The sequence below is a fragment of the Homarus americanus genome, unplaced genomic scaffold (genome assembly GCF_018991925.1).
Source record: "Homarus americanus isolate GMGI-L3 unplaced genomic scaffold, GMGI_Hamer_2.0 scaffold53233, whole genome shotgun sequence".
Lineage (NCBI taxonomy): Eukaryota > Metazoa > Arthropoda > Malacostraca > Decapoda > Nephropidae > Homarus > Homarus americanus.
Window position 1 is genome coordinate 3,428,030 of NW_024751660.1, and position 21,959 is coordinate 3,449,988.

Genomic DNA, 21,959 nt, shown 5'->3' on the forward strand with positions numbered 1-21,959 from the left:
GGGTCTCAACTGTCTCTCTTACTATTGACAACACATCAAATATAACCGTACTCATTCTTGATCTGTTTTATTCATTCTATTTTATTCTCCTATGTCAGTTGATATAAATATTGATGCGGGGCCTTCTCGGATGGGTCCCACTGGTCGAGAAGGTTGTGGACCCCAGGGCCGACCTGATCATCATCAAGTTACTGGGGCCTCAACTGACTCCACCGCGGTTGCTGGAGGATCGGCTTTTTTCACACTTCATTTTTTCAACATTTGCGGCCTTTCTACCGGTACTTACGACCAATTCGACTTACGACCTGGTCGTCGGGGCGGAACCCCGTCGTAAGTCGAGGAGAGACTGTATAACCTTATTCTTCTCTATTTTCAATTTCTTTCTGTTCTTATTTTTTCTCTCCCCAGGCCCCGTTGTGAGTCGTTTGACCTGTGCCCGGGTGGGCTAATTCCCGTGAAAAAATAAAATAAATAAAAATAAAATAAATATGGGGCCTCTAACCTGTGCTACAATTTGTATCCATTAGTAATTTTCCACAACCTTGTACCTGTGACCACTGTATCCTGTACTTCTTTTTCACAGCGCTGTACTAGTCCCCTTCCTTCCTTCCTTCCTTCCTTCCTTCCTTCCTTCTTTGCCACATCACACTCATTTTACATACATGAACGTGTTTAGTTAGGTCAGAATGTGGGCATGTAGGAGCGTTAAATCAACACTGTAACCCCCCACCCACCACCACCACCTGGTACAACATGTACTGTACTGTACATAAAAGTAGGGGAATCGTGCCATATTTGTAGTGGATGTGTGAACTTAGGATGGTCTGTTGTAGCTGTCCCCTCAGAGGGTAGATCCATGGGAGGAGTGAGGTGTGGCAGATTTAGAGGGTTGTGTCATTTTATAAATGTACAGTATACTGAATATATATTTTCCCTAGGGTACTCTGTAGAATAAATGAAATTTCCAAATATACTGCATATACAGTATTACAGTACACAATGTTTTCTTCATGCTCTTAAATTTTCAGATGGTGTTGTAGTACTTTACTTTTAATTTCAGATGAGTTGGACATAAAGATGGTACGGTTGGGCATATCGTCCAGCTCTTCTGGGCAAAGAAATGATGACAGTAATGTTTGCTCTCAGCCTGACAATGAACTGCACTACTCTCCTGCAGTAGAAGATAATTTTCATCAGCACTCTCAACATCACCTCATAATTGAGCCTTCTAGAAGTTCATCCCATCACTATGAAGTAGAAAATTATTCTGAACAAACAACTTCAGGGTCTCATTTTCCTCCCAGTCAAGAAATTCCTGAAGTCACTCCTCCATCTTCCCATGCCCTCTTGACAGTGCTCAGCAGTGGTGGTCATACAAGTCAGTTGCATCCTCCAGGGTGCTCACACAGGACAATGAAATCCCTCAGTGATGGACATGTTAGATCTCAAAAGCGTTCTTTTCAAGAGAGTGACTATTCTTCCCTTGACGTTCATAGTGAAGGTCAGTATGCTAGAGAAGTAAAATGGTGCCCTGTTTGTCGATCGCCTATAATGTCTGGTGTGGTCCATCAGTGTTCAGGTATGTTGCAACCTGAATCCCATACTTATACTCATAAGGTGATTTCAGATAGCACATCACAACAATTTATGCCTACCACCACCCGAGATTCCCATGTGCCTATCACACTGTCCTCTATTACATCTTCAACTATTGTTGACAACTGCCAACGTGAGGTAGCAGAAGCAAATATTAGTCCACCTTTTTTAAGTAGAGTACCCAATCTCTTGCCAATAACACAAAATACCCAACATCATTCACTGTCTTCTTCAGAAGGTACTAGACAAGCTGTTGTTATAGCAAACCCTTCACTGACAAAGCCCAGTGTGCCACAACCACCACCAGTACACCCCAGCCTTGAGTCTCCTTCACAACATGAGCAACAGTCATCATCATCATCTTCGTCCCAGAGAGATTCATCAGTGGGGAAGCCTTGTCAAAGTGCCCCGCCTTGGTCAGTGAACGAGAGCAACCCCTCGGCACAAGAGAGCAATGCATGGGAGACGCCTACCAGTCTCATTTCTCGACTGACTGCAGGACTAACTGCGCATTCCATTCAGCAACAACAGCAGGAGGAGAAAGCCTTATCACATCGTAGTTGCACTTCTCCCTCCATGAGTGAGAGCAGTGATGTCTCAAGCTACTTTGGCCAGAAGGAGTTTGTCCAGTAAGTAAAAGCCACTTGCTACTTATGCTTATTCTGTATACAGTATATTACTTTAGTTAGTTTATGTTAAGTCACATGCATGGCTTCAAGAATTACTGAATAGCATGATTTTCAGTATTCCCCTTCTGAATATGCAGTGTGGTATACTGTATTGATTTGTATCTGTTTCTATCCATTTGTTTTTCTTTTATCCATATTTATACACCGGTACTGTACTTACAGTATATCTCACTGCAATGTCTGTCTGTAGGCTTGTGTAATAAGTATGCATGGTAAAGCTATGAAACTTTATAGGCCCTCTTGTTTGCATCCTTGGATTACATGACTAGATTTGAAAGTTGTTTTATTGTCTTGTATCTATGGGGCATCAGTGTTTTATAATTAGCTATAGCTGTAGTTTTGTAGTTTTAAATTATATTTTGAAATACTTGTAGATGTACACTCGGTACAAAAACTACTGTACAGGTGGGGTCCAATGATTTTCCAACTGAACATTCCCGTTGTCTCGCGAGGGTTGGTAGGCCTGAATGTGAGACATTTTGTACTTAACTTGGTAGGCCGAAATTAGTTATTTCATTGACAATATTGAATTACTTTGTTACAATATGACTGGAGAATGTCAGTATATCTAGATAAGTTAAACTGTATGTTATATTAAATGTTCCACACACAGTGGACTACAGGATCCATGGAAGTGGATGGGTTGCCATACAGGAATGCATTACAGGTGTATATGTTTGGCAGAATTATTGAATATAGTAAAGGTATAAAATTATTTGGCAACCAAATTTTGAATCTGTATTTGTATTGCTACTTCACTTTGGGCTAATACCACGTTATGTCATTATTTATTCCTATTGGAAAATATACCATGCTGTTTCAAAACATCTGAATAGCTCCACAGTTCATATAACATACACATTCTTTATGTAAGATATCAGGAAATGTTGGTAACACTAATTACGTAAATCACAATATTAGGCTGCTACAGTGCCGCTCACAAAGTGTATTCGACATGGAGAAATGAGGCATAGAGTTCCGATCAAGTTTCAAATTGTTTTAGTGTAGCAGCACTAACTCTGACTTGTTTCAGAGTGCCGATCACTTGTTTCGAGCACGTGTGGCTACCAATGCGAGGAATGCCTCGGGGGGGGCCTTTTTGAAATACTGTACAGTACTTCGTTTCTATCGTCAGTTTGTTTTGTGCAGGAATTGTAATGATAGTTTTTTTACGGGGTGTACCTGTGTGGTACTGTATTCACTTAAAAATGTTTGTTTTATCTCATTTTTCCTGTTTGCAATTCATAAAATTTTAATATTTTTTAATGCTTTTCTTCCTTCTCACACTGCTACTCCTTGCATGAGGTAGAATAGGTAAATTAAGCAACCCCCAAAATAAAGATGAATTGATAAACACAAATACTTACAGTATGTAATTGAAAAGAGGAACTGAACTTGTAAAATTACTGTATTTCTAATTTTATTTTATAATTAATGTTAAGTGTTGTAAAGTTATGTGCACAAATTTCTTACTTGATCATATCTGTTCACATCCCCCACTTGTTGAATAATAATGCAGTACCGCACCATATTTATTCAAGCTTTCATTCTCAATTTGATACACAAGAGTATAATTTAAGTACCTGTATTGTCTGGTATAATTCTAGATACATATACTTTGTCACATTAATACCGTAGCTAGTTAATGTAATAGAAATTCATTTGGAATTAAGTGATGAAATGTAAATATATTCAGTGTTTCTTGTATCCACTCTTATTTAAACAAATTTCCCTAGGACTGAAGATCCTTTTCACATGGCTCATCAAAGAATGATAGATGAAGTCATGCAGCTAGATCCACCCTCTAGTAGCAGCCAAACTCTGCACATGAAAGTTCAACGAGAAAAAGGCATCCGACCTGAGATGGGCAGAGAAAGAAGGCGAAAGTATACCAGTAGTGAGTCAGTTTCCTCTGAGCCAATGCATGGCGAGTCCAGTGTGTGTGGATCACAGGATTCTGATGTGGATGACAATAGTAACAGTCGATATCTAGATGAGAATGGTCAACTGCCAGATCTGGATACACTTCTCAAGACAATTAAACAACCACTTCTCTCATCATATGTACCTGATAAGTCAAATATACAAGATTTTTTAGAGCCCGATGAAATTGGTCATATTAACCACATGATCAAAAGCCTTTCGGATGCTGTGTTGACAATAAGTTTGCCTGATACTTTATATAAGAATAAAGGTTTTACCCCACTGGATTACATGGATATCCATTTAAATGCCGTGATACGTCAGTTCTTTTTTGTGTTCAAAAATGAAGATTTTTTGAACCTTATGTTGTCAGATCAGATAGCATTGTTAAATGGCTGTTCTCTGCGAGCTGTGTGTTGTGCTGGGCTGTATCTCTTCAATAAGGACTCTGGGTGTTGGTATATTCCTGGCTCAACAAGCAGAATCAGTCACCCAGTTGTTCATGTCTCAGATTTGCTTCAAGTGTACCCTCAGTACTTGGTCAATAGATTATTTGAGCTGAATACAGCTGCTGCTAAACTGGGATTTGATTGGCCAATTGGAGTCATTACAAACTGCATCCTTATGTACACTCCGATAAAGAAATTTATCCAGGAGATGGATAAGGTAGACATTTTAAGGAATAAGTATGTAAGTCTTTTATTAAAATATATTTCCTGGAAACATGGGCATCACAATGCATCATTGATATTTCCTGAGATCTTGAAAGTTTTAGATGCATTACTTCTTCTTGTTGAGGACCTGTCATCAGTTACCCTTAATCTTAGTGAGGATGAGGTGATGGCTGTTGAAGAAAGGTTGTCCACTCTTACTTTATTACAAATTGCTCCCTTGAAATGTCATACAAGTAAGCTCAAGGAAACCGTGGCTTCTTGGTCATCTTTGGAATGTGTAAAGCTTGGAGATATTCAGAACAGATTGTGTATGGCATTGCAGTTCAATATGCTGGACTCCATCCAGTCAAGTACCGCTGAGTATTGGACAACAAGTAGTATGTATTATGCTTCCAATCTCTCTCGAGATAATCATTTTATCACACAGCAGAAGAACTTGCCTCAGATTTTGCCTTCATCTGACAAAAGTTTCCAGAAAGGTCATATATTTAATCAGTTATCGTGTGTAGATGAGAAACCTTCACAACCATGTAATGAACTTAAAAAGATTAATAGTTTTCTTGCAGAAAAAGATTTGGTGTTGTTGAGACGATTTTTAGAGGATGTCACAGGCAGGGAAAGCTCCATGCTAGTGCAAAATATCAAAGAAAAAATGGATTCTAACCAGATTCAGCTGATAATAAAAAAATTATGTTCATAACAGTTCTCACCGTCGATGACTACAGTACATATATTGCTGGTATCATAGGCTACTGAAAGAGCATTTGGTATAGTAAGAATATAGTTTGTTTCATATTTGTAAATGGTTAGAGTTGATGATTTAGTATTTTATTTGGATAAGAATGTACAAGTATCATTATTTAGTTTGCTTAATTATGTATTCTTAACTTTTCATAGTTTTATATGGGATCTGTATGGGCAAGAAGCAATCAATTACTTTGGGGCATAAAGCAAAGTAACAGGAAGGTTAGTTTGTGCATGCTGTGTTGAAGAAAACTATGTAGCTACAGTATATTTGTATCTGTTATAAAGGTACAAGTGCACAACCACTTTACTAGAATTTGAAACATTTAGGATGGAGATGTACACATTCCCACGGATTTCTTATTTTTCAACTTTCAAGTCGTTTCTACGAGTTGAGTGTAGTAGCTGTAAAGTTTACCTCGGTACTTTTATTGCATTCACCTCTCAAAAATGGTTTGAAAGAGAGGAAGTTATGTCACCCATCTCATATTTTCACTTGTTTTCCAACTTGTGCCTGAAGAAGGAAGACTGGATGAATACAGTGGTCATCCGCAGATGTCCATTTTTCACGTTTATGTTTCACAGATTTACGAGACGTTAATTTTTACTTTCATTCATTTTGTTTCATAGATTTTGGAGACATTAGTTTTTCGTTTTTCATTAATTTATGATGGCCTTGTAAAGTTTAACTCATTTTGGAAAGTAAATCCACTTGAACATATCATACATGCTACATGCTTTAACACACACACAAGCAAGTACTGTACAGTATTGTTCATGATTTTACCTGCACCAAGTCACCAAACTGTCTCAGTCATGATTGCACGCTGCCCTGTTTTGCAATATATTACATTGCAAAACATCAAATTGATATCTCGCTAGATAAAAGTGAGATCAATAGAGGGAAAAAATCATGATTATCCAGAAAAAGGTTGAAAAGTTTATTCATGTTACCAAGCCATCTTACAACAAGCCATTTCCTTGTGTTACTGAGGTTTACATAATGTATGTTAGAAAGATAGAAGCTGTAGTGTACATGATTTAGTGTAGATTAGGTTGTTTAATATTATAAGTGAAAGTTTTCCTACCTTGAAGTAGTTCACATTCTTGAGCTATGCAAATCTAACCCGTTGAGAAGTTAGCTTGGCACATTTATCATTTGCTCAGATTTAACCTACCTGGTAGTACTGTATTTGTGATTCACAGTTTTGAGTAACTTTTTGTACTGAACTGTGAAGATTTTCAATGTACAGTACTGTATTACTGTGCTTTGTTCATTGTTTTCCATGAGCACTGATCAAACAGACAAGAGAGTTTGCTGTACAGTATAATAAAGTGTAAGTTATGATAATGTCAACACTTGCAATATATCAGCTATAGGTATTGACAGATATTTATGGATGTTCACAATCATGTTACTTGGTATTTCTCAGTCAAAAGGTTTGCATTGTAGTAATAGCACATACACAGTGCTAATCATGCTCAAAAGTTGTGCACTGATATTTCTATTTGTCATGTAAAGGCTTTGCATTATACTAACCAATCTTGCCTTAGGCAGACATCATACAGAGGGTTGGCATCAAAGATATTTTTTATGTATTTATTTATTTAATTTTTCCCAAGTACAGTAAATACTGTATGTATTATTTTATTTCTGTTACTTGGAGGAAAACGGGATGTGGTGGCTGTGCGGATACAGCGCCTGCCTCCTGTTGTTGAGGTTGCTGCTTCTCGCCCATGGTGCCTGCAGTTCACTCAGGTATGAATGGGCACATAATTTAATATAAGTTGGGGGAAGTGGAGGTTGTCCAGTGCAGCTTCAACAACACTGCCTTCCTTTGTACTAAAAAAAAAAAAGCATAGTTTAGAGGGTATATTATACAGTAACTAAGTAATATACTATGATATTTTCCATTGAACCTTTTTATCTCTGTAGTGTATAAATGATATCTATGCAATTGTATTTTTTATGATGACACCCGAGAATGATATTTTGGTTGCCTCACAGTGTACAATCTATAGTACAGGTTGACAATCCCTTATCCGAAATCCTTGGGGCCAGAGGCATTTCGGATTTCGGAATTTTTCGGTTTTCAGATTTTTTTTATTTATTTTTATTTTTTTTTATGTGTATTAGCCCACCCGGGCAAAGATCACTGACCCACATCAGGGCCTGGGGGGCGAAAATATAATTAAAATTATAATAATAATAATAATAATAATAATAATAATAATAATTCATAGGTCTAGGTCGTGTTTCTCACTTTTGATCTTTTTTTCATTCTTGAATTTCTTTATTATTATTATTGTTATTATTTTATTATTACAGTACAGTACTCCTGTATTATTGTTATTTTTATGAATTTTATTATTATTATTATTTTATTATTATTATTATTATTATTATTATTATTATTATTATTATTATTATTATTATTATTATTATTAATAGTATATTATTTTATTTTTTGTGTAGTTTTATTAAATTTTTTATTCACTAGGACTAATTATTATTATTATAATTATTATTACTATTACATTTTCGCCCCCCAGGCCCTGATGTGGGTCAGTGATCTATGCCCTGGTGGGCTAATCCCTGTTAAAAAAAAAAAAAAAAATGCCCCACATAAAACCCCTCGGTTTTTAGAGCTTTTCGGTTTTCGGAATTTCGGATAAAGGGTTGTCAACCTGTATTTAGAAATTTGTGTGACATGGATTTTATCCTGTTCTGTGTAATTCTTTTCCTGTGTCTTGAAATATGTTCAGATGTCATATTTGACACTACATTTTTATATCCTCTGAGCCTTTTCCCAAATAATGCAAGATGGCTGGAAATAAGTACAGTTCACACACACATACAGTACAGTATTCCCTTCATTCATTATCATTTATTCATTCTTATTACAATGTATTGTACTATATAATTTGTCTTCTGTTGTGGTAGCCCCCTTCCATAGTGAGGCCCCAAACTGGTTGGTTTATTCCTGTTTGTAGTTGGTAGATGTTCTTACCAGTTATGATACTGTATATGCTCTGTGTTGTACTGAACTGAGGCATGAAACGCAGCCTCAAACCCTATTTATAAAACCCTTCCAACTGGCTATTAATAACTTTATTCCTGTACCACTTTTATAGACGATAGATCAAGGGCAGTGACAGAAGAGTCTCAAGTTCAGGGGTAACACGTGAAGCCCCCTTTAAGTGGAGAAAACTAGTTTTTTATTGTCAGAAAGACATTTTCCTTGAATTACTGTAGTGTTAAAAATATATACAGTATTTTAATTATTTTTCCTTTTACTATAATTCGATAATGAATATGAAAATTGTATTCAAGACATAATTTTATCAGAGCATCACCAAGAGATCAGCTGGTGTTGTAAAATTCTGGAGTGTTTCACACATGTATACAAAATCTGGTATTCAACCTTGTCCGGATGTTACAGTCGACTGACGAACCGAAGTTACTGTAAGTACATATCCCTTCGTAATAGATTGCAGCAGCTACAAATTTAGATAAATGTTGTAAAACTGGCACATTAAAAAATAAATTGTCTGTTGACAGTGGTCTGTCTCTAAAAAAGAAAGATTCTCATTGTTGGGGGGTATACATACCCCCATCTAAATCCGCCACTGATCAAGGGGTGCTGAAACTTAAATGAAGAGGGAAAGTATTGGGTAAAGGGGAGGAGTTTTAGAATGCAATTGAAGTAGATCTTCAGATTATTTAAAGAGCATCAGGGTATATTGAGACCTTTTTACTAAACATAAATTCCCCAGTGGCAACATACAAAACAGAGAATCAGGTTCAACATGAATAAAAGCATTTTCCAGTTATTAATCTTTGTCCTATCTCGATTATTTCTATATTCCTAATAGACAAATGCATATTTACGGCTTTAAAATACAGTATGTGATTTGCTTTATTGGAATGTTGGAGGATTTTTGTATTTTATATCTTCAAACATGATGAATAAGCATTAATAGCAAATTTGTGTTTTATGTCTTGTAAGAGATTTTATTGTGCAAAGATGATGGTTATCTTTTCATGTCCTTTGTTATTTACAGCTAAGTTTCTTTGGCTAAATGTACAATCACCTTACTTTTACTTGGTATAGTGGCTGGCGCATTTTGTGAGTTGTGGCAACTCTGTTTTTGTTTACGTTTTATGAAATCTCCTGGAATGGCCCTAAGGAACCTCACAATATTAGCCAGACTAAGGAGGCTAGATAAGCATGCCACAGAGTATCAGGTATAAGAGTAGGCGACTGTATGAGGTAAACACACTTTATAGATTACCGCATATTTTCTCATCAGAACACTGCCTTACAATGCTCTCCTGCTACTCCTTATTTATGTTTGTATCTTCCTTTATTCTTACAAATGTCATGGACATTTCCCTTACTCTAGTAGTTCGTCATTTTCACACATCCTCGTTATTTTATTATTCATTCACAGAATTCAACTGTTAATCCTGAATGATAAGTAAACTTATTATAGTAATTCTTGAACAATAGGTTTAAGCATTGCTGATAGATCTTGACATTTGAAATAGGAGTTGAATTATGTGACATGTATGAAGTACAGTATGATGATGACTGTACCTAGATGAAGAGTAATACCATTTAATATACAACACTTGTATGCAAATTAAGGATATGGATAAGTCTATATTATGTTTTGGCTTTTTGTCTGTCTTCACGTTCTTAGGCCTTAAATTCATTTGTGTTCGTTTCTTCTGATCATATACTCATTTTCTTGAGGTTTTTCATTTTCTTAACCCTTAGGCCCCGGATGACGTTCCAGAACGTCTGCCTATTTTTCCGCCTTTTTTTATTTATTATTATTATTTTTTTTAATTATTTTTGGAAATGTTGATTTTTTTTATCGATCTAACCCCGCGTGGTGGTTACTGCCAGCAGCACCCTAACCCGGGGCTTAAGGGTTAATCAGCCACATATAGGTGGGAAAATATAATATACCTGTAATAGAAAAAAGTATTTTAGCATTATTAGTACAAATGTTTTAAACACAAACCAGTTGTTTCAAACTGGTTTTTTGCTTAAATTGGCCATAGAATGTTGGTGTCATCATTATGCTTTGCATTAAAATCATAAATATTAGTGGACATAATATGTTTTTACTGTTAGGCATACTCAACTGCTGACTGGTTAGAACAATCATGTTTCCCTGCAGTTATTGATCAATTTATGGTTCAGCTGAAATAGATTAGAAAATAATTTTTATATCAAATGTTTATTAATATGTGTTTTGTTATGTATAGTAGAACAAGAGTTCTTAACAGGTTTTGCAGTGTGTTGTTTCTCACTTAAATTTCCAAGCTGTGAACAACGAATATTTGTTCAAAATATTGATATGATACATGCAGTGTCTTAGGATATTCTGTACTTATAAACCCCAGTTGTGTTGATGACTTTGGGGTGAAGGGATGATTAGTAATCATGTTCCAACAAATTTAATATGTAAAAGTGGAATGCTGCCTCTAGTGGCCACTTTCTTGAACACTGCCAATAGTACCCGCTTTTGTCAACACTGCCATTTGTACCGAACTACGTTAAACACTACCTACACATGAGACCTCTGTTTTATCTTTCATGATTTTGACTACTTGTGGGCAACTTCTCTGTACACGATTTAGGTATCTCGGGGGATGTTTTTGACCTATTGTGGTATTTGTCACCTCACTCCAGAAACTCTTTATGGGTTCTTGCACATGTGAGACGTGAGGGTGATTACACTCACCTGTTTACTATCCCTTGCTGCGGAAAGACTTGCTGAACTTAAGCTGTGTACATTCATATGTTCTGTTTTTATCCATGTGTTTTACCCATATTTACAGTACTGTATAGGTAAATGTAAGAGAGTTGATAAAATTATTGTGGTACAAAAACACTGAGGAAAGTGATGACATTACCGTATGTAAGAAAAGTGAGCTGTTGTATTGATTAGCTAGCGGGAAAACTGCGGCCTCTGTGGTTCAATTGCGGAATAAACAAATCTATTACACTACACACTTCATCCATAAAAGTGAGATAAACATCCATGTGAGAGTTACTGCAGTTTCTTGACCCTGTTATTGAAAGGATGGAAAAGGCCCTCAGAGTTTGGATAGGGCCAAACACAAAAAATAGCCACCGAGTGGGCCAGTACTACAAGTAAAAGTACTACAGATCTATGATCTTCTCTGTAATGAAGCAGGGGGCGAAAGCTCCAGTGCACCAATGCCTAGCAACAAATTTTAAGGCAGCAAAGCTGATTTAAAATATAAACAGAAGCAAGTCTTTAATACTGAAGAAACAGGATTCTGTATTTGGAAAAGAATCCCTTCTTGTACCTTCTTTTCCAGGAAAGATATGGTTACTCCAGGTTTTAAGGTGATTGAAGACAGCCTTATCCATTTACTTTGTGGCACTGCTGCAGAAGTTTTTGTGTTGTGAAACCGATGCTTTTCAACTGAGCCCTCGACCATCGTGTATGCAATAGAAGAAACGAGCCACCTACTCATAATAGTCTAGCGAGCAAGTAGGAAAGCATGGGTGACAGGTGCATTGTTTATCAAGGAACCTCACCATCAAGGTTCTACTAAGTTTAGATACTGTGCCTGGTCAGCCTGAAAACCTTAAGATTGCTCATTCAAACCTGGAGGTTGTGTTCTTACCATCAAACACCCCATCCCTCCTCCAGCCTATGGTCCAGGGTAGTTTGAGGATATTCAAGCAGATGAGGAAGACAACGCCTTCAATTTCATGAAAAGGAATTAACAGAGGAAGATTTGGAAGAGTGTATGCAATCAAGTACAGGGGGCCCCCAAATTTGCGGGGGTCAGGTTCTCAAAATGGCTGCGAATAACATTTACGGACCGGGGATACATTTTTACTTGTGTACAAAGAAATGTATATTCCCTCTGTGTTTGGCCTTAGGAAAATTATTTTTTTACCTGTATTTTATACATATATGTGTGTGTGTGTGTAGACACACACACACAAAATGCATACAAATAAATAATACAGTACAGTGGTCCCTCGGTTAACGAGCGCAATCCGTTCCAGCAGGTTGCTCGTTAACCGAAAATCTCATTAACCGAAACCATTGTTTCAGTGGGTTTTTGAGTAATTGGTTCCAGCTCACCGAAAATTGCCTAAATTCGACAAAAAAGGTAGAAAAGTTCACTTACTTCGAGGTGTGTATGTAGAAGGCTCCTGGATGATGATGATGATGATGATGATGATGTGAATTTGAAGTGGGAGGTGGAGGAGGAGAAGGGAGAAGAGAAGGAAATGGAGGTGGAGGAGAAGCATTTTACTGCTTCTTGGAAGGTGAGTCACCTTCCATGAAAATGTCAGGAACCTCTGGACTGACAGATTCTCCACCATGAACATCCTCTCTCCGTCTTGAAGTGGAAGGCTGAGGGATAGCATCTTGTTCCCTCTGCCTTTTACTGAAGAAAGTGTCAATTGTGGTCTGTGGGGCATCTGTCCTCCTCACCATTAACTTACGTTTAAAGAAGGAGACCACTGAGTCCTCAACATGACACAAAGTTAGTTCAGTTTTTTCCATTTCTGGGTGCTTTGAAGCCAGTTCCCTGAACTTTTCCCAGTGGTAAATCACATCTTTCAACTGTTTAGCTGACATATGGTCATCACTTTCAATTTCATCCTCACCACTGTCAGCCTCTACCTGTAACATCTCATCCAGTTGCTTCAAGTCATCAGGAGTAAGTTCCTCCTCATGAGACATCATAAGCTCTTCCACATCCTCCTCTTCCACTTCAAGGCCCAATGACTGACCAATGGACACAATCTCCTGGTCCAACTCTGTTTCTTCCTCAAATCCCTCAAAATCATGGACTACTGATGGCCACAGTGCTTTCCATGAAGAATTGAGGGATCTAGTGGAGACTTCTTGCCATGATGACACAATCAATTTTACAGCCTCCAGGATGTTGAATTGTGTCTTCCAGAAATGTTTCGGTGTTAGTTCAGGATCATTGGAAGTTGCCTGATGACACCTCCTAAACATTTTCTTCATGTACAACTTCTTGAAGTTGCTGATCACATTCTGGTCCATTGGCTGTATGATTGATGTAGTGTTTGGAGGCAAAAACAACACTTTCACAAAGTCAAATTGATACTCCAAATTTCTGGCAAGGTCAGGGTCATGACCAGGAGCATTATCCATGAGGAGAAGAGCCTTTAAAGGGAGTTTATTGGTGGTTAGGTAGCTCTTGACAGAAGGGCAAAACACATCAACAGCCCATTCATTAAAGAGCTGTCTTGTCACCCATGCCTTATGGTTGGACTTCCAATAAACTCCATGCTTTGTTCTTACCACTTTCTGTTGCTTGAACACCCTGGTGTTTTCAGAGTGGTAGACAAGCATAGGCTTCAGTCGGAAATCCCCTGAAGCATTGGCACCAAGCAATAGAGTAAGACGGTCTTTCATGGGTTTATGCCCAGGTAAAGAGGCTTCATCTCTGGTGATGAATGTTCTTTTGGGCATCTTTTTCCAGATCAGCCCAGTTTCGTCCACATTGAACACTTGCTGTGGAAGATAATTTTCTTCTTCCATCAGTTTTTTAAATTCATCTAAAAACTTTGCTGCCCCTTCCTTATCAGCACTAGCAGCTTCACCATGCCTAACAACACTGAAAATGTCACTTCTTTTCTTAAATTTTCGAACCAGCCTTTGCTGGCCCGAAAATCTTCAAATTCCGTGCCTGAAGAACCAGGTTGATCTGTCTTTAAATGTTTGTAAATCTCCCTGGCTCTTTCACAAATGAATTCAGTAGAAACTGAATCACCTTTCATCTGTTTTTCCCTAATCCAGATGATAAGTAACCTCTCAGTTTCTGCAATTAGGGATCTACTTTTAAACACTCTTGTAGATTTGTCTCTCACTTTCACTTCTTTAAATTTGTCTTTCTGTGCAAGAATTGTCGACACAGTTGATGTCGACTGGCCATATTCTTTGCATAGCGCATTTGTTCTAATGCCTTGTTCATGTTTTTTTATGATTTCCTGCTTGGTTTGGATTGAAATCGCTTTTCTTGATCTCTTAGGCCCCATGCTGGATTCAAACAATGTCAACACGTGCTTTTTAAAGTTAAACTTGTTGTAAATAGAGAATATTTTCTTTAAAATAACACTGCACTACGCTATATATTGTCAATATGTAAAATAAATTTCAAAATGACCAATAATTTGCTTGGAAACACAGAAAAAAGGCGTTTAGTTGAAGAGTCTCAAGCAAGATGTTACCTCCAGTGAAAACAGAGAGAGACTAACGCCTGTTTGCTGTGTTAAGAGGCTGGATGCCGCGCATTAAACTAGTCACTTTACCTTCAATTATGTTCAATAATTGTTAAATTGACTAAAAAATTTAATATTAAACTTTTAAAATTATTGAATAGTATAAACTTCTTGATATTTACTAAAATAGTAAGGAATTTAAGCCCTAGAACCGATTAATATATTGGCAGACTAATACTACAGCTGGTTGACCGCCCAGTGCAAGCCAAAACTTGTTGAGGTCGGCTCGTAAGAAACTCGTTAACCGAGGGGTTGCTCTTTAACCGAATTTAAGAATCTTATGGGAGGTAACTCGCTAACCGAAATCTCGTTAACCGAGGCGCTCGTTAACCGAGGGACCACTGTAATGAGAAAATCCTCTCACAAATAATCGCAAACAATTTTATTAAAAATGTAACAGTCTACCCTCAAGTTGGTGCTTTATTAATAAAGTAATAAAGCACGGACTTGAGGGTAGACTGTCACTTTTTTAATAAATTTGTTTTGTGATTATTTGTGAGAAGATTTTCCCATTACTGTATTATTTATTTGTATGCATTTTGTGTGTGTGTGTGTCTACACACACATATTTACAATACAGGTAAAGGAAATTACTGTCTCTAGAACGAATGGCTCCCTGTCTCAGCCGGCAACTTTAAAACTACCCACAGACGTTCTTGGGTACATCCAGGGTGTCATCCGCGAATAATAGAGAACCGCAAAATAAAAATCCTCGAACTTGGGGGGCTCCCCTGTATAATGGTGATGATGCCAAAACTGCTAACAGCCAAGATTCTATAATAGGTGCTGCAGATAAGCAAGGTACAGAATTTAATTTTTTAATTCCACGGATAGCTTACGTGAGATTGTTTTTGATTCTAATGGACCAAAATGTTTTTCTTACACTCTTGAGTTATTCAATTATTGACCTGCAAGACATTTTTCCTAATACATCTCTCACACCAACTAGAGCTGGCAGAGCCCATCTTATTCTGGAGGGGGGGGGGTTATTGTTATAATGATGAATGGCAGGATGCATTTTCATATGCAGTTTACTGGTACAGTACATATACTGTGTGCATGTGTATATAATATACTGTATATATACAGCAGTGGAATAGCAGAAAAGAGAGGCTAGAAAATGCATGTGATAGGGTGGCCTGAAGGCTGGTGATCATGGCTAACCCTCGAGAAGGGTGATGGGGGGTACAGTTCCCGTAACAGAAGTAGACAGTTTAGTGTTACGTCAAACTTTGTGTTAAAAAATATCATACAGGTAGTTCTGCTATAACGCGATAATTGTGTTCTTGTAAAATATCGTGTTATAGAAAATCGCGTAATAGAAATAACAGGGCTTATGGAGAAAATAGGGTTAGGTGCAGATTACTCGAAATTGAAAAAATTTAGTAGTTAGCCTAACACAAAGGATAGCACAGTCTAAATAAATGTTACATTCATATCTAATAATGAAATCATACAGTAAATGTAACACTTTACTTGATGGGGGAGAAGGGTGATTTTGAGGTTGATAAAATCGAGCTTCTCTTCAAGTGTTATATCCTTTCTTTTACGATCATCACCGGGAATTCTATCACCAGAACGCTTCTTGTTGATATTCTTCTTTACTATATTCACATTTAAATTTTTTTTTTTCTTTCTAATTTATTGTTTTTTTATTACAAATATTAATGATATTCTTTATTTCAGGGGTTTAGATATTTATGCACTTTTTTACAATTTTTACAATTTTATATTATATTTTTCAGTGTTAAGTGGTTGTATTTGGGGGCCTGGAACGGATTAATCCTATAACGAATGAATGCTATAACGAACAAGGTTCTAGAACCAATTAGATTCGTTATAGCATACCCCACTGTACCACAAAATTGGAGAAATAGTAAGCAAAAAATGCGTTACAGCAAACAAGCGTTCGCGTTATACAAATATCGTTCGTCATTCATAAATCGCGTTAGAGCAAATTCGCGTTATCAAAACACGCGTTATAGCAGAACTCACTGTATATGTACATGTACAGACTAAAGTTAAGGATTTTAAAAGTACCATATGAGACCATTGGAGTTATGTGTAACAGAAAGATTGCAATTTTTTTTAAATTTTGTGTACTTTAGCTCTTCAGTATTATTATCTATATATTCTGTTGCTCAAATGAGTTATCACATAATTTTATCAGCGCAGGTAATATATTGGTTAAAGTTTAAGTGCTCCTTTAACCAAGATCTAGTAACTAGAACCAAGATCTAGTAACTAGAAATACTGTGAGTTGTTCTTGTACATTTTAAAATGTTTATGAATTATATAGCAAGCTGAGTGAAAAATATTGTTTATCCGTAATGTATTGAGGTATGCTAAGAGAAAACTCCATTGTTTAATAATAATATAGTAAAGTGCAGTGAAAATTAAGGCATTTATGATTAATTTTTGTGCCAAAAAAATACAGGGTAATGTTATTCACATATATGAGTGATAAATTAAAAGAGAGTAAACACTAATGTACTGTAGTATGTAATTGCATTTTATAAGTTACATGTCTGCCCTTTCCCAGTACTATACTGTATCCATCTTGGCATTTCATACAAAATTTCCTCTATACTGTATTGTTATTCCATGAAATATTTTAAAGGTAACTCAGTATGACCTTTGATTTCTAATTAGAAGTACTGATGATGTTCTGTAAACTTAATACATTATAAAGAATGTGATATTTTTTTTACAGTTATGAGACAAGATAATGAATTGATATTTTGAAAATTGATTGGTCTTGGGCTATCAGAAACCATTCTTTAATCTCAACATTAACACAATGAGCTTCATCATTTGGCATTTTAATTCTGTTAATGCTTGTGCACCAATGGAAATGTTGAAAAATATAAAAAGACTTGCTGCCAAATTTCCCATCCAGCAAAATAACCTGTAACACTTGCAATCTCTGTCTTTCATAGACCAAGGTTTTGCTACAAAAAGGAACACAAAGAAGAAAAAGGACAGAAAATACTGACCACCTGTTATGAGTTTTGTTTTTAACAATTCCTTATATTAAAAATATTCTAAGGGACTTCACCAATACAGGGGTATATTCCTGCTTATATATAACAGTGAACCTGACTGACTTGAGGGCAGTCCTGTGAAGGGGTTAAGGGTGTATGCTGTATGGTACATGGAGAGAGATGGGTCTGATTTGAAAGTTGTGTGTATATCCTAGACTAGCCTGAAACAGAAATGTGCATATAACTTAACGTGTTCAGTTCTTGCTCAAGTATTGTAATATTGCTAGAATTTTTTTTAATGTGTACTTGTTGTTTTCAATGTGCTGTAATAAATATTTTAACAAGTCCCCCATTTTGGTAGAAAATATTAGAGGTATCGAATGTTTTACAAATTTATTTATAACATTAAAGATTCTGTTTAGACTGTACAGTATTTAACTTCCCCCCAATATTGAACACTGATAAAGAGAGAAAACTGACTAAATAAATATGACATGGTTCTTTGTTTTTATTTTAAAATAGAAGAAATGTTGTGATTGGATATTACAGGGCATTCCTAAATATTTTATCTATTTTGGATGTAAAAAAAATGACAATACTGAGGCAGAAGTACTATTACTTTTATCCTCTTCTCCAGTGATGGGCTCGTTAGCCACTTGGGCGATCAGTAATGTCTCTGTTATGTATGGTTTGCAAGTACAGCTAGACCCCGACTTACGACGGGGTTAGGGACCCAAATCCAGGTCGTAAGTCCGAATGGTCGTAAGTCCGACATAGATATAAAAAAAAAAAAATTTTTTTTTTTAATAAAAAATCTACAATGAAATACAGTACAGTAAAAGTAAATAATGAGGAATGGATACAGTACATACAGTGAAAGTAATAAGTAATGAGGAATGGATACAGTGTGACTGAGCACTTACCTTTAATGTAGTCAGCTGAATGCACATGGGGCCCCCATAATTTTCTAATTATACATGGAGACTACATTAACTGGAAACGTTTCGGTATAGAAAATGCGTGTGTCATTTGGAGAGAGAAAAAAAAAATGGTCACAACTGCGGCGGTCGTAAGTTGAAGCAGTCGTAAGTCGGGGTCTAGCTGTACTGGGCATGTGCTGTTTCCAGAATGTATCTGTACCTTTGCCAGCGTTGGTTAAGTCTGCTTTTGAAAGAGCTCACACTTGGTGCCATCACTTTTCTTTGGTAGATTATTCCATGAGTTTACAATTTTCATACCAAAAAAGCTTGCCCTCACAATTTTCTGGACTTGAGACTTCTTCAACCTCGAGCTGTGACTTCTAGTGGGGCGAGCACCTGCCAGCTCCAAGTATGGACACTCAACAGAGTAGTATCCTCTGAGATGTTTGTAAGCTTCAATTAAGTCACCCCTTGCGTGCCTATAGCGTAAGCTAGGCAGTTGCAGGCTTTCTTATCTCTCTGTGTAACTGAGGTGCCATAGCTCTGGCCTTCATTTGGACATTTTCAATCAACTGATGGTCTCTAGCGTATGTCGGGGACCTGGCGACAGTACTCCAAACGAAGAAGCACCTCACTCTTGAAGAGTGTTATGAGGGACCGACTGTCTTATAAGACCTACTACAGGAGTTTAGTTGTTTGTTAACCTTCTTCTCAAAATGGCCCAAGAACTTCAGTTCATTGTCAACATACACACCCTATTCCTTTTCACATTCGATCCCTGTTAATGCTGTTTCTTTGTCCTGTTGGGACATGTGATACGCCCCCTTACTGTTGGTACGACCCAGGTGCATCCTCTTCCACTTCGTGACATTGAATCTAAACAGCCATTTCTTTTACCACTCTTGAAGTTGGCAGATATCTTTTTGTGGTTCTTCACAGACCGCTTGGCTCTTAATTTCCCTGAATAGCTTGGCATCGTTCACAAACATTTGTTTGGAGGAGTGTATAGCTTCTGTCATGTCATTTGTGAAACAAACCACAATGAGCCCAGCACACTGCCCTGTGGTAGCTGCCTCACTTATCGCAAAAGTTATGGGCATGAAACTTGTTGCGAATATCGAAATCGCGAATAGCGGAGCAATTTCTCCCATAAGAAATACAGTAATGTAAATAGGGGGGATATGGGCATCGCGGTGGTCACGGCCGTCAGATTTTAACACTTGTTTTACTCAATACATATAGAACGTAAAAGAGATAAAGAAACAAGGGCATAATATCAAATAAACATCAATAACAAACACTTTGAGTTTATTAGGCATATATGTTTACAAGTACAGTATACTTAAAATGTTTGAGTGTGTGTGTTTGAATGTTTATGTGCATAGGCGTGTGAGGTAAGTTTTAAACGCAGACTGTTAACTTACCTCTGATGTGCTGTGTTGCTTGCTTGCTGAAGTTGGCATTAAGGGAGAGGGTGAAGGTTTACTGGGGTGAGAGGAGGCTGGGGTCGTCAGCCACCTCACTCTCCTCACTGCTAGGGTCGTCGGCCACCTCACTCATCATCACTGCCAGGGTCGTCAGTCACCTCACTCATTATCGCTGTCAATTTGCACTGAAAGCTGTTGGTCTCCACTGGTTGAAGGCTGTGGTTCACTCGTTAAAGGCTGTGGTTTTACACTGGTCTTGAACAGGCCTAAAAGCTGTGTTCTGTTTGGATGTACATGGGGTGGTTGGTGCACTGGGAGTTGAAGGTTTGGCCCTGATAAATGCATCAAAAGTAATTTGCTGTGCATTCTTCCTCTTCTCAAGCACCTCGTAGTATGCTCGTATGTCTTTCTTGACATTGCGGATGATAGTGCAACTTTGGTCTACATTAAGGTCCATTTCTAATGCCATATCCATCGCCATCTCAAATGAAGAAATCGGCTTCTTTAGGTTCCGTACAGTGAGGAGTTGTGTTGGAGTTTCCTCTGCATCTTCTCTCGTTGCAAGTGGCATTTCTTCCTGCTGAAGCCTCTCCAGTTCTGTCAGGTCTTCATTGGTAAGTTCTTCATTGTGAGAGTCGAGGAGGTCTTCTACGTCAGCTTCATCCACTTCATCGAATCCAGCTTTCTTTGCAAGAGTCACAATAGTCTTCCTTATTGCAGGCACTGAAGGGAAACCAACAAAGTTGTGCACACACTCGGGCCACAGCTATGCCACACACCGTTCATGTTCTGTTGTGTTATTGCCTCCCATGAATCACTGATGTTTATATATGAATTTCCTGATGTAGTAGTGTTTTTTCCAAAACTCCCGGATTGTAGGTTTTCCTTCTCCATCGGTCCCCTCAATCGGCTGCTCCATGATACGCTGAGTGTAGAGCGCCTTGAATGTAGAGATAATGCCCTGGTCCATGGGCTGCAGCAAAGCCGTGGTGTTGGGAGGCAAAAACACAACTTTAATGTTCTCACACCAGTCAACCATAGCTGGTGGATGACCTAGTGCGTTGTCAATCACCATCAGAGCTTTATCATCAAAATAATTTTCCTTATTATAGCGACTAATGCGACCGGACACATAGTTGAACATGTCGTGCATCACAGACCCTGTCACCCACGCCTTACGGTTTGAACGCCAGACAACAGGAAGTTGTCTCTTCACAACCCCCCTCAGAACATGGGGTGTTTCAGACCAGTACACAAGGAGAGGCTTTAACTTCAGGTCATTCTCAGCATTTCCACCAATCAATAGTGAGGCGGTCCTTGGCAACTTTGAATCCCGGTGCGGTCTTTTTCTCCTTAGATATATAGGTCCGTGAAGGCATTTTCTTCCAGAAGAGTCCGGTCTCGTCCAAGGTGAAGACCTGCTTAGGACTGTACCCACCCTCCTTAATTATGGTTGTGAGAAACGGTGGGAACTTCTCTGCTGCTTCATGGTCGGCGCTAGCTGATTCTCCTTGTATTTTTAGGTTGTGGATTGATATATGTTTCCTAAATCTATCAAACCATCCACGGCTGGCACTGAACTTGGGTACGTTGGGTTTATCTTTAGTTTATCTTTCCACAGCGATCTTGTCTTCTGTTGAATCATGCGTTGCGATAAAGGTGTTTTAAGGTGCTGG

General features: G+C 37.7%; 1 protein-coding gene across 1 annotated transcript in view; it reads left to right on the forward strand.

Annotated features, from left to right (window-relative positions):
• The window catches only part of LOC121854756 (ribitol-5-phosphate xylosyltransferase 1-like), a 60,706-nt gene that overhangs the window by 12,591 nt on the left and 26,156 nt on the right, over positions 1-21,959 (forward strand). Inside the window, exons 3-4 of the transcript XR_006086629.1 lie at positions 1,061-2,225; positions 4,022-7,385. The gene's annotated coding sequence lies outside the window, so the exon portion shown is untranslated. The remainder of the gene's footprint in view (positions 1-1,060; positions 2,226-4,021; positions 7,386-21,959) is intronic.